At 38.6% G+C, this 13,116-nt stretch overlaps 1 protein-coding gene across 6 annotated transcripts in view; it reads left to right on the top strand.

Moving 5' to 3' along the window:
* fhit (fragile histidine triad diadenosine triphosphatase) overlaps positions 1–13,116 on the top strand; it is a 1,150,076-nt gene that overhangs the window by 139,962 nt on the left and 996,998 nt on the right. For 5 of the 6 annotated variants that reach the window (XM_060835188.1, XM_060835181.1, XM_060835185.1 and 2 more), the window contains exon 2: positions 3,738–3,802. The gene's annotated coding sequence lies outside the window, so the exon portion shown is untranslated. Of the gene's footprint in view, positions 1–3,737; positions 3,807–13,116 lie in introns of all 6 variants that reach the window. The other variant, XM_060835186.1, reaches the window with a different exon arrangement.

The raw sequence follows: 13,116 nt of genomic DNA, 5'->3' as shown, positions 1-13,116 counted from the left end.
ATACTTACACTAAGATAACCTATTTTCTCACTACTCTGAACTAACTCCTTTTCCAGGATAAACTGATCTTATGTTTGACCCTCACCAGGTCTAGTGTTAACAATAAATTTTCAAATCCATTTTCTTCTCAAGCAGAAATCAATTTTTGATTCTTCTAAACTAAACACAAGCTAATGCCTTTCATTATTTGCTGTCTCTGATTATAAGTTCTCAGAACACAAAAAAATTCTTATTGTCACTCCAGAAGGGCTCCACTCACCTCTTCTCCAACATATGGTTTATGCCACTGGTTTAACAATCAGACTCAAAGATAAATGATATGAAAATATTATAAATCACACAGCTTACATGATAACAAGATGAGTGCTGCAGTGAAAAGATTGTAATTGACTACTTCCATTGATTTTGAACATTCTCAGCTTAAGGCTAGATGTATGTAGATGTAAATGAGCTATTATGATCCCAGGTCATGTTACTGCTGGACAAGGCTGATCCAGAATGAAACCTTGCTTGATAAATCATATGTTTCCATTTTATTTTCATTAATGTGGTAGTCAATCACTGAAACATAGTCTCATGAGGCTGCAGAGTTTCTTTAACAACAGGGCAGAATTTTATTACACAAAAGGTGAAAACAAAGGAAAATAATACAAATTAAATGAAATAATTGTAAAGACGCCAATATACCATCACCAAGTCAGCGTTTATTTACTTGTGCACAGTACACTGATGTGGCCAGCCAGCTCCGAGTCAGCCCATGAATTAAGGAGATTTAGAATCCCTAGCTTACATCTGTTAGTCAGGTCTCCCGGATTGACCCAGTTTAACACCTCCAATCAAGGACCTCATGGTCATTGAGATCCACCAGGTTCCAATCACTACACTAAACTATCCAAATATAGAACATGGTTAGAAAGACTTTAAAACACACAGGAAAATAAAATATCAACCTGTAGCCAGATATCATCGGTTACAAAGACTCAAATCCAGAGAGATTGTCTTTCTATATGAAATCAATAACTTTCAATTAATCAATCCTCCCTGATTTCTGCCCTCTGCACTGTGGTATCTTTCTATATGAATACACACAAAATTGAAACCTTTATAATTTTTTCAGCTTTTAATAACTTGCAGATTTCTAAATGCATACTCCTAGTTTGGAAATTTCACAACTAAACTTTTGCTGAAGTAGCTATTTTTTTCCCTGACCTGTTTTGAATTCTCTTCTAGGAACGAAATATACTGCTTATGACCATTATCACATCTACCCCAAACAGTCATAACTACTTTCAGTCATTAGGGTTTTCTAAATCATTGATTATTCTGGATTGAAAACAAGCTAATGTTTGCTCTAGTTGTTGTGAAATGTCACAGTCCAAGAAAGTTTTGATTAACTCCTCCAGGATTTTGCAGTCACCTGTTCTCTGACACACACTGGATTAGGTCACTGATCCAGGAGGACCACCTAACCTAGATTTTTTTTAATAACACGCTTTCACAAAAGTAAGTATGTCATGAAACATAAAATATGTAATTATTTTAAAATCTGAACTCTAAAAATGAAAATTTATTCATACAAATTTTACAGCTTTCTTCACAGAGTCCACAACTTAATTTATTTTAGTTCTTTAAAGAATGACTCTTGAATAAGTTAATCGTTTTCCTCATTTAGTTGTGCTTCAGTTTGAGGGATTATTGGCTGCTTTCCATCTCGACTTTCAAAAAAATGTTAGGCTTATTTATTCACTCATTTCTTTTCCAGCTTTCTTTTTAGTTTTGTTCATGGGCTGGTAAGTTCAGCATTCATTGCCAACCCTTAATTTCTCTTGAGAAAATAGTGTTAAGCCACCTTCTGGAACTATTACAATTTGCTTGATGAAGGTGTACCCACATTGCTGATAAGTAGAGTTGCAGGATTTTAACCCAGCAATGCTGAAGGGACAGCAATATATTTCTAAATTGGGATGAAATGAAACTTGAAAGGGAATTTGCAGGTGGTGGCATTCTTATTCATCAGCTACTGATGTCCTTCTAGATGGGGAATGTCTGGGTTTACTGCAGTTGAGATTATGAAGTAAACACAGTCGCCACATGTGCAGTGTTGAATGGAGCAAATTTGTGAAATGGTGAATGGGATGCTGATCAAGCAGGCTGTTCTCTGGAATGGTGTTGAGCTTCTTGACTGATGTTAGAGCTGAATTTATCTAGGTCAAGAGGGATTCTTCCATTCCATTTGACCTGTGCATTGTAGGTTGTGAACAAACTTTGGGGAATTAATTGAGAGATGAGCACTTCTCCAAAATACCCATTCTTGCACCTGTTTATAATAGCCAACAAATAAAGGGCAGGAATATTGAACTGATATTTTGTAACATCATCACTGTGGAAGGCAAAAAGGTCCCAAGAATGCTTAAAAAATCAAGAAGAAATCAGCTAGAGGAAATTGAAATAGTCGTAATCACCAGGGGAAAGCTCCTGGAAAAACTATGAGAAATAAAGATTGGCAGGTCCCCTAATTTGATGATCAATATCATAGCATCTTCCAAAGGTTGCTGCAGAAATAGTAGATGCATTGTTTGTGATCTTTCAAAATTCCCCAGGTAGAAGGTAGAGATAAAAGCATCATTTTGAATTAACACACTCCAAGAATGCAATGGGGATAATGCTGGTGTCTCAAACATTTACAAACTTCCTCCTTAATAACATTTTTGGTGAAGGGACTGGAGCATGCAGTCAAACAAGAACTTATTTGAGAAGCACAAAAAGTGATTTGGAAGATATATGGAATGTTGATACTCATTGTGAGGGGAGTGAAGTATAAAAGTAGGGAAATGTTGGTTCAGCTGTACAGGCCATTATTGAGATCACATTTGGAGTATTGTGTGCAGTTTTACTGTCTTAAGAAAGTTGCATTGGAAGCCGTTCAGATGTTCACTCAACTGTTTCCTTGGTAAAGGGACTTGCTTTTGGGGAAAGATTGGACAGGTTGGGTCTGTATCTATTGAAGTTCAGAAGAATGAGAGGTAATCTTATTGAAACACTTAAGGTGACAGGGTTGATTCTGCGAGTATGCTTTCTTTGTGATTGAGTGAAATTATGTAACTGAGACAGAGAGAAACTATTACTCCCTGTCCTTTTGGACTTGTCTGCAACTTTTGACAAAGTTGACCACATTGCCTTCCACATCAACACCTCTGGAACATCATCGAATTGCTTGGGACTGCACTGGCCTGGATCTGTTCTCAACTACCTAATTATAACCAGAATATCATCTAGTGTCTTCTCTTTCTGAATGTCTCCACCTATTTAACGTACTTTATTCCTTTAAGATATTCTTTAAAAGCACAGATTTGATTAAATTTACAATCATCTGCTCTTTTATCGCTGTATGTGCTTTGGTGTCATATTAAATGTATAATATTTCCATGTAACATCTGAGGATGTCTTATTAGGATAACAGAATGATGCAAGGCATTGTCATTTTGTAGCAGAAGTTGGGTAGGCCTAGTTCCCTGTCTTGAGGAGGTCCAGCCTGTCCTCAGACTCCATAAATCAACAATCATCTTCCTTTGAGCTATGTATCACATCAGCCAGCAGACAGTTTCTCCCTCCACTGAGTTCTGATTGACTTCAATTTGTTAGAGGTCCTTAATGTCACTTGAATCAGAGACTGTCTTGAGGGCGAGGGCAGTCACTTTCACTTCACTTCTGGAATTAATCTTTTTGTTTATTTTTAGACCAAGAGCGCACAGAGATCTGAAGCTGAGTGGTCCTGACAGAACCCAAACCGAGCAGGTTATTGGTGAGTAAGTACTGCCTAATAATCATCAACTACACCTTCCATGACTTGACTGAGTGAGAGTAGGCTGATGGAGTGATTATTGACTTTTTTTTAAGACAAGAAATACTGGGCAATTTTGTCATTGCCACATAGATGCTAGTATATGAACTGTATTGGAGCAACTTAGTTGGAGGTGAGGCTTGTTCTAAAACTCAAATCTTTAGTCCCAAATGAGCAATTTCTTGAAATCACGTCGAGTGAAGCAAATTCATTGAAGATTGCCTTCTATGATTGTGGGGACCTCAAGAGGAGGATTCTCAGTATCATATACTTGGCACTTCAGGCTGAGGATGAGGAATGTTCATAAGAATTCCTGCCCCCTGTTGGTTACTTGATTCACCATTCATGACTGTGGCAGCACTGCAGTTTTTGGTAGTTCCAGAATCACTTGGCTGTGTCTGTAATTTGCTGTTTCTGCTGTTTGACACAGCATATAGCCCTGAGCTTTACCTTCATATTGTGAGTTCAGTTAAAAAAAAAACTATTTATACTTAGTTTCTCTAGTCAGCTTTTCTTCTTTGCCAAAATATTACTCTTACATCAGTCTTTATTTTCTGTAATAACACTTGATATGATACTGATCACATGCATTCTGGAAATGGAGAGAGAGGGAATGAAGGAGAGCGGTGAGCTGACAACAGATGGAAACATTGTTATTTTTGACAATATTGTCCTATGCTTTTGAATGTTGTGGCATTCTTGATAAGGGCTAATAGCATTGTCAATCAGTCTTCAAAAAACAGTGGGCTGATTTTATGATTTTTGGCTACTTCTGAGTTGCATTGGATCTTTTGGAGGGTTTTGCACTGCTAGCTTAGCGAGTTCTCGCAATGGTATCTTACCAGACTCAACACATTAATTACCTGTTTCACCCCATGGTATCTCTTACACCTGGTTTCCCCATTTTACCCTATGCTGTTCCTGGAATAACTTACCATTCAGTGGATATCCAGTGAAGACTGGCACCCCCTTTGCCATGCCATCTTTGAAAGGCTGCTGTCCACCCAGACAAGCACTCCTAGCCTGCGATGCCCTGCTCAGCTCCTAACATGTGACCTAGGACAGATGGTCTTCTAAAGATCCTGCTGGACATGTGGAGCCAGTGCAGGACTCCCTCTTCCCTAGCCCTGGCAATGGAGGCCATGACACCAGATCATGCCAATCTGATCTGCGTTACCATTGGGTTAAAGCAGATTCAGTCATCTGGAAGAAAATCCAGCAATGTAGGATGAAGGCTAATGTCTCTTTCCACTCCACCAGGGTAAACGTCACAGTCTTCTCTCCACCTCAAACACTATCTGTGCTGCTGTATTCTTTCTTGCCAAAGTTCAAGCTCTACTACTCTCCCTGCCTGTGTTATCTTTCCCACTTGCTGTCATCCACCCTATCCCCGACACCACGAGTCCTGCAATCCTCTGTGCTGCCTGGTGACTTGTTCCACGAGCACCAACAGTAATAGCTGTATGATCTCCATCTCTCATAATACCTGCCTGTTTCCTATTCCAGGAGAAAAGAGCCCACAGGGCAGAAGGAGACAAGACCGATGGTTTCATTTGCTCATCACTTGACGCCTCACTCTTTCTATGAAAAGAGTCCTGACTTTGACTGCTCTGAGCAGGGCCTGGTCTTGGAATCAGTGTAGGCGAAAATGAGGACTGCATATGCTGGAAATCAGTCAAGAGTAGAGTGGTGCTGGAAAAGCACAGCAGGTCAGGCAGCAACCGAGGAGCAGGAAAATTGATGTTTTGGGCAAAAGCCCTTCACCAGGATTCCTGATGAAGGGATTTTGTCCGAAACGTCGATTTTCCTGCTCCTCGGATGCTGCCTGGCCGGCTATGCTTTTCTAGCACCACTAATCTTGACTTGGAATGAGTGTACTTAATCCACTCGGTGCTCACTCTGGTTTCCTTGTTGAGTTATCTTGATGTCAGGTTTATCTGGTGAGTTTGGTAAGACAGAGGTATGACAATTAATGAGGTCTGATACAAGGCTTTCAAAAAAATTAATGAGCATCACAGCATCTCACTGTTGCTTCGCAAGAATCTCACCACACTGCTTGTGAAAAATTTAAAAGGTGGAATGAGATGTTATCAATGTTGAGATAGTCCTCACCAAACTCTTCTCTCAATTCTGTCACATGTTTTGACTGAGACCCCTAGAAGGTTCCACTCCTCATTTCTTGTCATGTTTGTATCGTAGTCCGTTTTTAAAGAAAATTCTATTGTTGGTCTCAGGAGGTCAGCCATCAAGGACACATTCTTTCTCCAGAAATAAATCCTGATCTTGTGCAGAAAGCAGTTCTCAAACCTGTTAACATATGTTGTTGCAACACACATACTGTTGTTGAGCTTGTAATAAACTGGTAAAATAGATTTAATTTTTCTTTTAAGAGCTTGAGGGTTCTGACCTATAAATGAACATTAGTCTATACCTGGAACAGAACCAGCTTCATCTGCTTTAAAGACCTGTTTTGGCTGGTTCTTTCTCCTCCGTACACTTATACAGCTCCTCTGGGAACTCTCCTGCATTTACATGCATCTGCTGATCCAACCTCTCTCACTAACTTCACATTTTGAACACTTAAACACTTTTTGAAGCAATTAAAAACCTTTCTGTACCGGATGCAAATCCCCTGGAAGGTAAAGAGGCCACCCCATATCTCCTTCATCTCCACTGAAATCGTCAGCAATATCTTTACTACTTTTTACATGTTGGTACAGTAGAACAGCCTATTCTAATTATTGGGCAATTAACTGGGAATTTTTGATACTGGTGGTCAGTCCATACATCAGTCAACTTCTCAATTTCTTTAAACTGTGAAACTCTCCTACTCGCAGAAAATTAACCTGGCAATATTACTACCAGAGACACGAGCATTGATACTTATTTATCCTTAGAATGCTTAACGTTCTGAATTGTAGATTCCTAACTGTGTACTCCCTAGCCAACATAGTTATACCATTCATTTAATACTGTCACGTCTTCAGCAAGTGTCATCACTTTCTTGGGCTGTTTACTGGTTTAAAAACCCACTTATTTTAAATAATTATAGCTTACTGATCATTTGTACTGTACTCACTGATACAAATGCATAAACTTATAGTAATGCAATCTACTGCAGCGCACTTAAACACAAGTTATGGCTGTGTGGGTCAATGTACAACATGGAAGACATGCACAAGCATGTTTTTGGATTCATTCATGGAATATAGGTGTTGCTGGTTGGGGCAGAATTTATTGTCCATCCCTAGTTGTCCCTTGATCTGAATGGCTTGACAGGACCATTTCAAAGGGCAGTTAAGTGTCAGCTACATTGCTGTGAGTCTGGAGTTACACTTAGACCAGATCAGGTAAGGATGACAGATCTCCTTCCCGAAATAAAATTAGTAAACCAGATGGATTTTTACCACATTTGGCAACACTTACATGTTTGCTATCAGGCTAGCTTTTAGTACAGATTTTTTTTGTTTATTGAATTCATTTCATCATATGCTCTGGTGGGTTTTAACCCGTATCGTCAGAGAATTAGTCAAAGGTTCTGGACTACTATTTTGGTTATATTATCACTGCATCACCACCTCTCCCTATTCTAGAAAGACAATATGCCATCAACTCCATATTCAATTGCCTATTTTTCTCCAGGCACTCCTTTTGCTCCAAAAAAAAAGTGAATATTGAAGCCAAAATGGACAAAACTAAGTGGAATGTTTTGCATGAGTAAGTAAACTCACAAATGAAGATGACACAAATAGCAGAACTTAACTGTAATCACAAAGATGTGCTGTATGTGAAATAAAGTTTTGAACCTATGAAAGAACCGCACTACCGAGATGATTAACTTTTTGAAGGAACACAAATTCAGTCAAGCTTTAAAATAGAAAATGCAATGTTAATAATTTCTAAAATGCATTATTGCAAATAAAAGAATTGATCAAAGCAGTTCACTTATGCAATTGATTCTTTGCAGTCACCGTGATAAATGTCACTCTTATAAATAACAGCACACCAAACTATTTATTGTCCAAGCAAATAAATAACTTAATTAAATTAGAATTGAGTAGTATTGTGTTTACCCATTATAAATGAATAACTATTAATATCCCTTGACTCGGTGTGGAAAAACCTTTTTTGAATAATTCAGATATATATCAACCCAGGTTATGTCTAAAATTGACATTTTGATGATTTGTTGCATGACCATTGATCTTAATCCTGATTCACCTGTGGACACAAAACATTGGATTCCAATATGTATTTTTTAAAAAGGACTGATGTAACTAAAATGACCACAGATGAAATTCAATGGCTGTCTGGAGAGGAATTCTGGAAAGTGTCACAAAATCACGCAAAGTCCCTCTTAGCAGCAGGCATCACCTGCGGACATATTTGTGTTTTATTCTTTCAGAAAAAAACAAAAAAACTAGTTGTTTAAGTGAGCTTTGACTCTGGTCTGTGTGTATTCATAATCTGACATCTTAGTCAGTGGGCTAATGTTCTGTGAAGTTCACAGGTCTCAAAACAGCCATTAGGCACACTTGCACTCCAGATAAAGAAAAGGAAAAGACTCTGTCTCAGTTTGAGTGCTGCCTGCCAGTCACTACCAAAAAGACAAAGAAGTTAAGAATCTCAAAATCAACTATTTAATTATCAATGTTAATGTTATCAGTAACATCCACAACATTGAATTATCTATTTTTCACGAATGAACATAAGTGAACAGAATAAATACTACTACCCATTAGCTCCATAATTAATTTATTAGGAATTTTACTGATCCACATGTAAGTAGCTTTTGGAAGACATGCGAATTCATCTTTGATCTGGTGATTTGAATGTTTAGCTAAGGCTTTACTCCTGCTGTCTCACTCAGCTGTATGAAAAAAGTCAATGAAATATATGAGGAAATAACAAAATAATCCAAAAATGATTTCTTAACTGGCCAATTGCTCAAGAAAAACTGCAAAGCAGCAATCTTTTGCATTACTATATTATTATAATATGTTTAAATGCTCACGTTTAAATGGTTCTTTCCCTCTGCTGAGTGTAACATGGGGCAGTTAATTTCTTTCATTGTGTTATATCTGGTCAGTTGTGCTCCAGCACGTTTCTATAATGAAATAGACAGGTTGTTAGCCTGATTCATGATGCTGTATTTAGACAATTGTCGTAATTCAATGGGGGTCAGTACTGCACTGCAGTCAGATGAGAGTACCTCACTGGATGTCAACACATTATTCATATGCCATAATTTTTGCTTTTGTTCATCAGACCATTTTGATATGTAAACTGCAGCGAATAGATGGCTGCAGCAACTAACAATCCAGTGATACAAAGCAGTTCCGTCATATTGTAGAACAAAATAATATGGCATAGATTTGTGTCCAGAACTGAGAAAGATCTCAGTTTTTGTTTTATTAGGAGTGCAAGTGCTCCCTTCGTTGGATAGAAGAAAATGTGTCATCTGCACACAGAATAATATGCTGGTGCATGTTGCTGAGTGTTGCCATCTGGTTGTTTTTTTTGAAATTGTCAATTATTCATTCCTGATTTGATTTATATGAAAAAAAAGCAAGACTGCATTTTTAGTTGTTTTAACCATCCTGTTCAAACATGTCACAACACATATCTGGTGCAGGTAAGACTTGAACTCAGTCCTTCTGTCTCAGAGGTAGGGCCACTATCACTGCACCACAACAACTCCTAAAATTGCATTTATATAATGAGCTACAGTTTACTGTTACTAATTTATGAATGGTCCCTAAAGTGAGTTTCACAAGGCTTTGCTTGCTTAACCTCTCTGATATTAAGTGGCAAGTATGAGCTGCAAATGACATTGGCCACTGCCTATCACACTTTTGAATAATCTCTCACAGTCTTTCAAACACAAAGAATTACTTTAAAATCCAATTCATGTTTTTACTTAACTTTTGTTGAAAGCAAAAAGAGTTAAACAGATGTGAATTGTGATGAGTCACTGTGGTTATACAATGATAAACAATATTTTTAAATAATTTAAAATTCAGCATAAAACTGACAAACTGCTTTTAAGTAGGTAGGTATTCTGATGGCACATGGACAAAAACATTATATTCTTCACCACTGACAAACTATTAGTCGGTTTTCATAAATGAGGTGAAAAACATTCAATTATAATCAGCAGCTCTTCAGTCAATAATATTTTCTATGTTGATTCAAATATTTCAAAATTTATTTTCTTCAAAGATAACATTCAGAACATACCTTTTAGTGTCATAGAGTCATAGACATGTACAGCACGGAAACAGCATGAAACATAGACAGGACCAACCCATCCATACCGACCAGTATCCCAACCCAATCTAGTCCCACCTGCCAGCACCTGGCCCATATCCCTCCAAATTCTTCCTATTCATATATCCATTCATGTACCAGACTCCACCACTTCCTCTGGCACCTCATTCCATACAGGTTCCACCCTCTGTGAGAAAAAGTTGCCCCTCAGGTCTCTTTTATATCTTTCCCCTCCCACATTAAACCTATGTCCTCTAGTTCTGGACTCCCCCAGCCCAGGGAAAAGACTTTGTCTATTTACCCTATTCATTCCTCTCATAATTTGTAAACCTTTAAAAGGTCACCCCTCAGCCTGTGACACTTCAGGAAAAATAGCTCCAGCCTGTTCAGCTTCTCCTCATAACTCAAATCCTCCAAACTTGGCAACATCCTTGTAAATCTTTTCTGAATCCTTTCAAATTCCACAACATCTTTCCAATAGGAAGGAGACCTGAATTGCATACAAGATTCCAACAGTGACCTAACCAATGTCCTGTACAGCCGCAACATGACCTCTAAACTCTTGTACTCAATATTCTGACCGATAAAGGAAAGCATACCAAATGCCTTCTTCACTATCCTATCCACCTGTGACTCCACTTTTAAGGAGCTACGAACCTGCACTCCAAGGTCTTTTTGTTCAGCAACACTCCCTAGGAGCTTACCATTAAGTGTAGAAGTTCTGCTAAGATTTGTTTTCCCAAAATGCAGCACCTCACATTTATCTGAATTAAACTCCAGCTGCAACTTCTCAGCCCATTGCCCCATCTGATCAAACTCCTGTTGTAATCTGAGGTAACATTCTTCACTGTCCACTATAGCTCCAATTTTGGTGTTAGCAACAAACTTACTAACCTCTTATGTGCGAATCCAAATCATTTATATAAATGATGAAAAGTAGTGGACCCAGCACTGATCCTTTCAGCATTCCACTGGTCACAGGCCTCCAGTCTAAAAAGCAACCCTCCTCCACTACCCTCTGTCTTCTACCTTTGAGCCAGTTCTGTATCCAAATGGTGAGTTCTCCCTGTATTCCATGAGATCTAACCTTGCTAACCAGTCTCCCATGGGGAACTCTGTCGGACGCCTTACTGAAATCCAGATAGTTCTAAGGTCTTTGGAAACAGACCCTTCAATTCAACTCATCCTTGCCACCCAAATATCCTAATTCATCTATTCCTATTTGCCAGTATTTAGCCCATATCCCTCTAAACTCTTCCTATTCCAAAACCCATCCAGATGCCTTTTTAAATGTTGTAATTGGAACAGCCTCCACCACTTCCTGGCAATTCAATTCATACATGTACCACCCTATGTGTGAAAAAGATACCCCTTAGGTCCCTTTTTTCCTCTCTAACCTAACCTTAACCCAAAACCAATGCCCTCTAGTTTTAGGTCCCCCAGCCCAGGGAAAATACCTTGTCTATTTATTTTATCCATGCCTGTCATGATTTTATAAATTTATAACAAGGTCACCCCTCAGCCTACGATGCTCCAGGGAAAATAGTCCCAGTGTATTCAGCTTCTCCCTGTAGCTCAAACCTTCCAGCACTGGCAATATCCTTGTACATCTTTTCTGAACCCTTTCAAGTTTTACAACATTTTTCGTATAAGAGGGAGACCAGAATTGCATATAGTATTCCAAAAGTAGCCTAACCAATGTCCTGTACAGCTGCAACATGACCTTCTAATTCCTGAACTCAGTGCACTAGAGGAAAGCACACCAAATGCCTTCTTCACTATTTTGTCTACCCCCACTCCATTTTCAAGGAACTATAAACCGGCACTCCAAGACCTTTTGTTTTCAACAGCACTCCGCAGGACCTTACCATTAAGTGTAAAGTCCTGATTTGCCTTTCCAAAATGTGGCACCTCACATTTGTCTAAATTATACTCCATCTGCCACTCCCTGGCCCATTGGCCCATCTGATCAAGATTCTGTTGTACTCTCAGGTAACCTTCTTTGCTATCTGTTACACCTCCAATTTTGGTATCAACTGCAAGCTTACTAACCGTACCACCTATGTTCACATTCAAATCATTTATATAAATAACGAAAAGCTTTTGAACAAAACTTTAAGCTTATTACAGCCATACAGCATAGAAATAGACCCTTTGGTCCAACTAGTACACGCCAACCTTGTTTCCAAATTAAACAAGTCTCACCTGCCTACATTTGGCTCATACCCTCCAAAGCTTTCTTATTCATATCCTTATCCAAATGTCGTTTAAACATTGTAACTTTACTTTCCTCTGCAGTTCATTCCACACACGAACCACTCTCAAAAACATTTGCTCCTCTTGTTCTTTTTAAATGTTTCTCCTCATCTTAAAAATGTCCCCCCTCATTTTGAATTTGTCCACTTTAGCAATAAAGCCTTTGTTATTCACCTCGTCAATGCCTCTCATTATTTTATAAACTTCTATAAGGTTATCCCTCAGCCTCCTATGCTCCAGTGAAAGAAGTTCCAGCCTATCCAGCCTATTTCTGTAACTCAAACCTTCCATTCCTAGTGACATATTCGTAAATCTTTTCTAAATCCTCTCCAATTTAATAATATCCTTCCAATCATAAGGTGTTTCGAACTGCACACAGTTCTCCAGAGGAAGCCTCACTAACATGCTGTACAACATTAAAATGACATCCCAGCTCCGATACTCAAAGATCTGAGCAATGAAGGCAAGTGTGCTAAATGTCTTCTTAACCACCCTGTCTACATTTCAAAGTATTATGTACCGGAACCTCTAGGTCTCTCTGTTCGATGACACTGTGCACTGTCAAGCACCCAGTCAATCTTCTGGTTATCTGCAAATTTACTGATCTACCTCCCCAAACCCCCAACCCCCAACCTCCACATTAGATAAACTAAGCTATTGGAAATCTTTTGAAATCTCCCTTACACACTATTTAGACATAGAGTAGTCTCCTCCATGGTGTGGGGTAAGTAATGGAAAGAAAGGTGAGA

This window comes from Hemiscyllium ocellatum, chromosome 14 (genome assembly GCF_020745735.1).
Source record: "Hemiscyllium ocellatum isolate sHemOce1 chromosome 14, sHemOce1.pat.X.cur, whole genome shotgun sequence".
Classification (NCBI taxonomy): Eukaryota; Metazoa; Chordata; class Chondrichthyes; order Orectolobiformes; family Hemiscylliidae; genus Hemiscyllium; species Hemiscyllium ocellatum.
The sequence above is the reverse complement of the archived record's forward strand: the minus strand, read 5'-3'. Positions and strand labels throughout refer to the sequence as shown.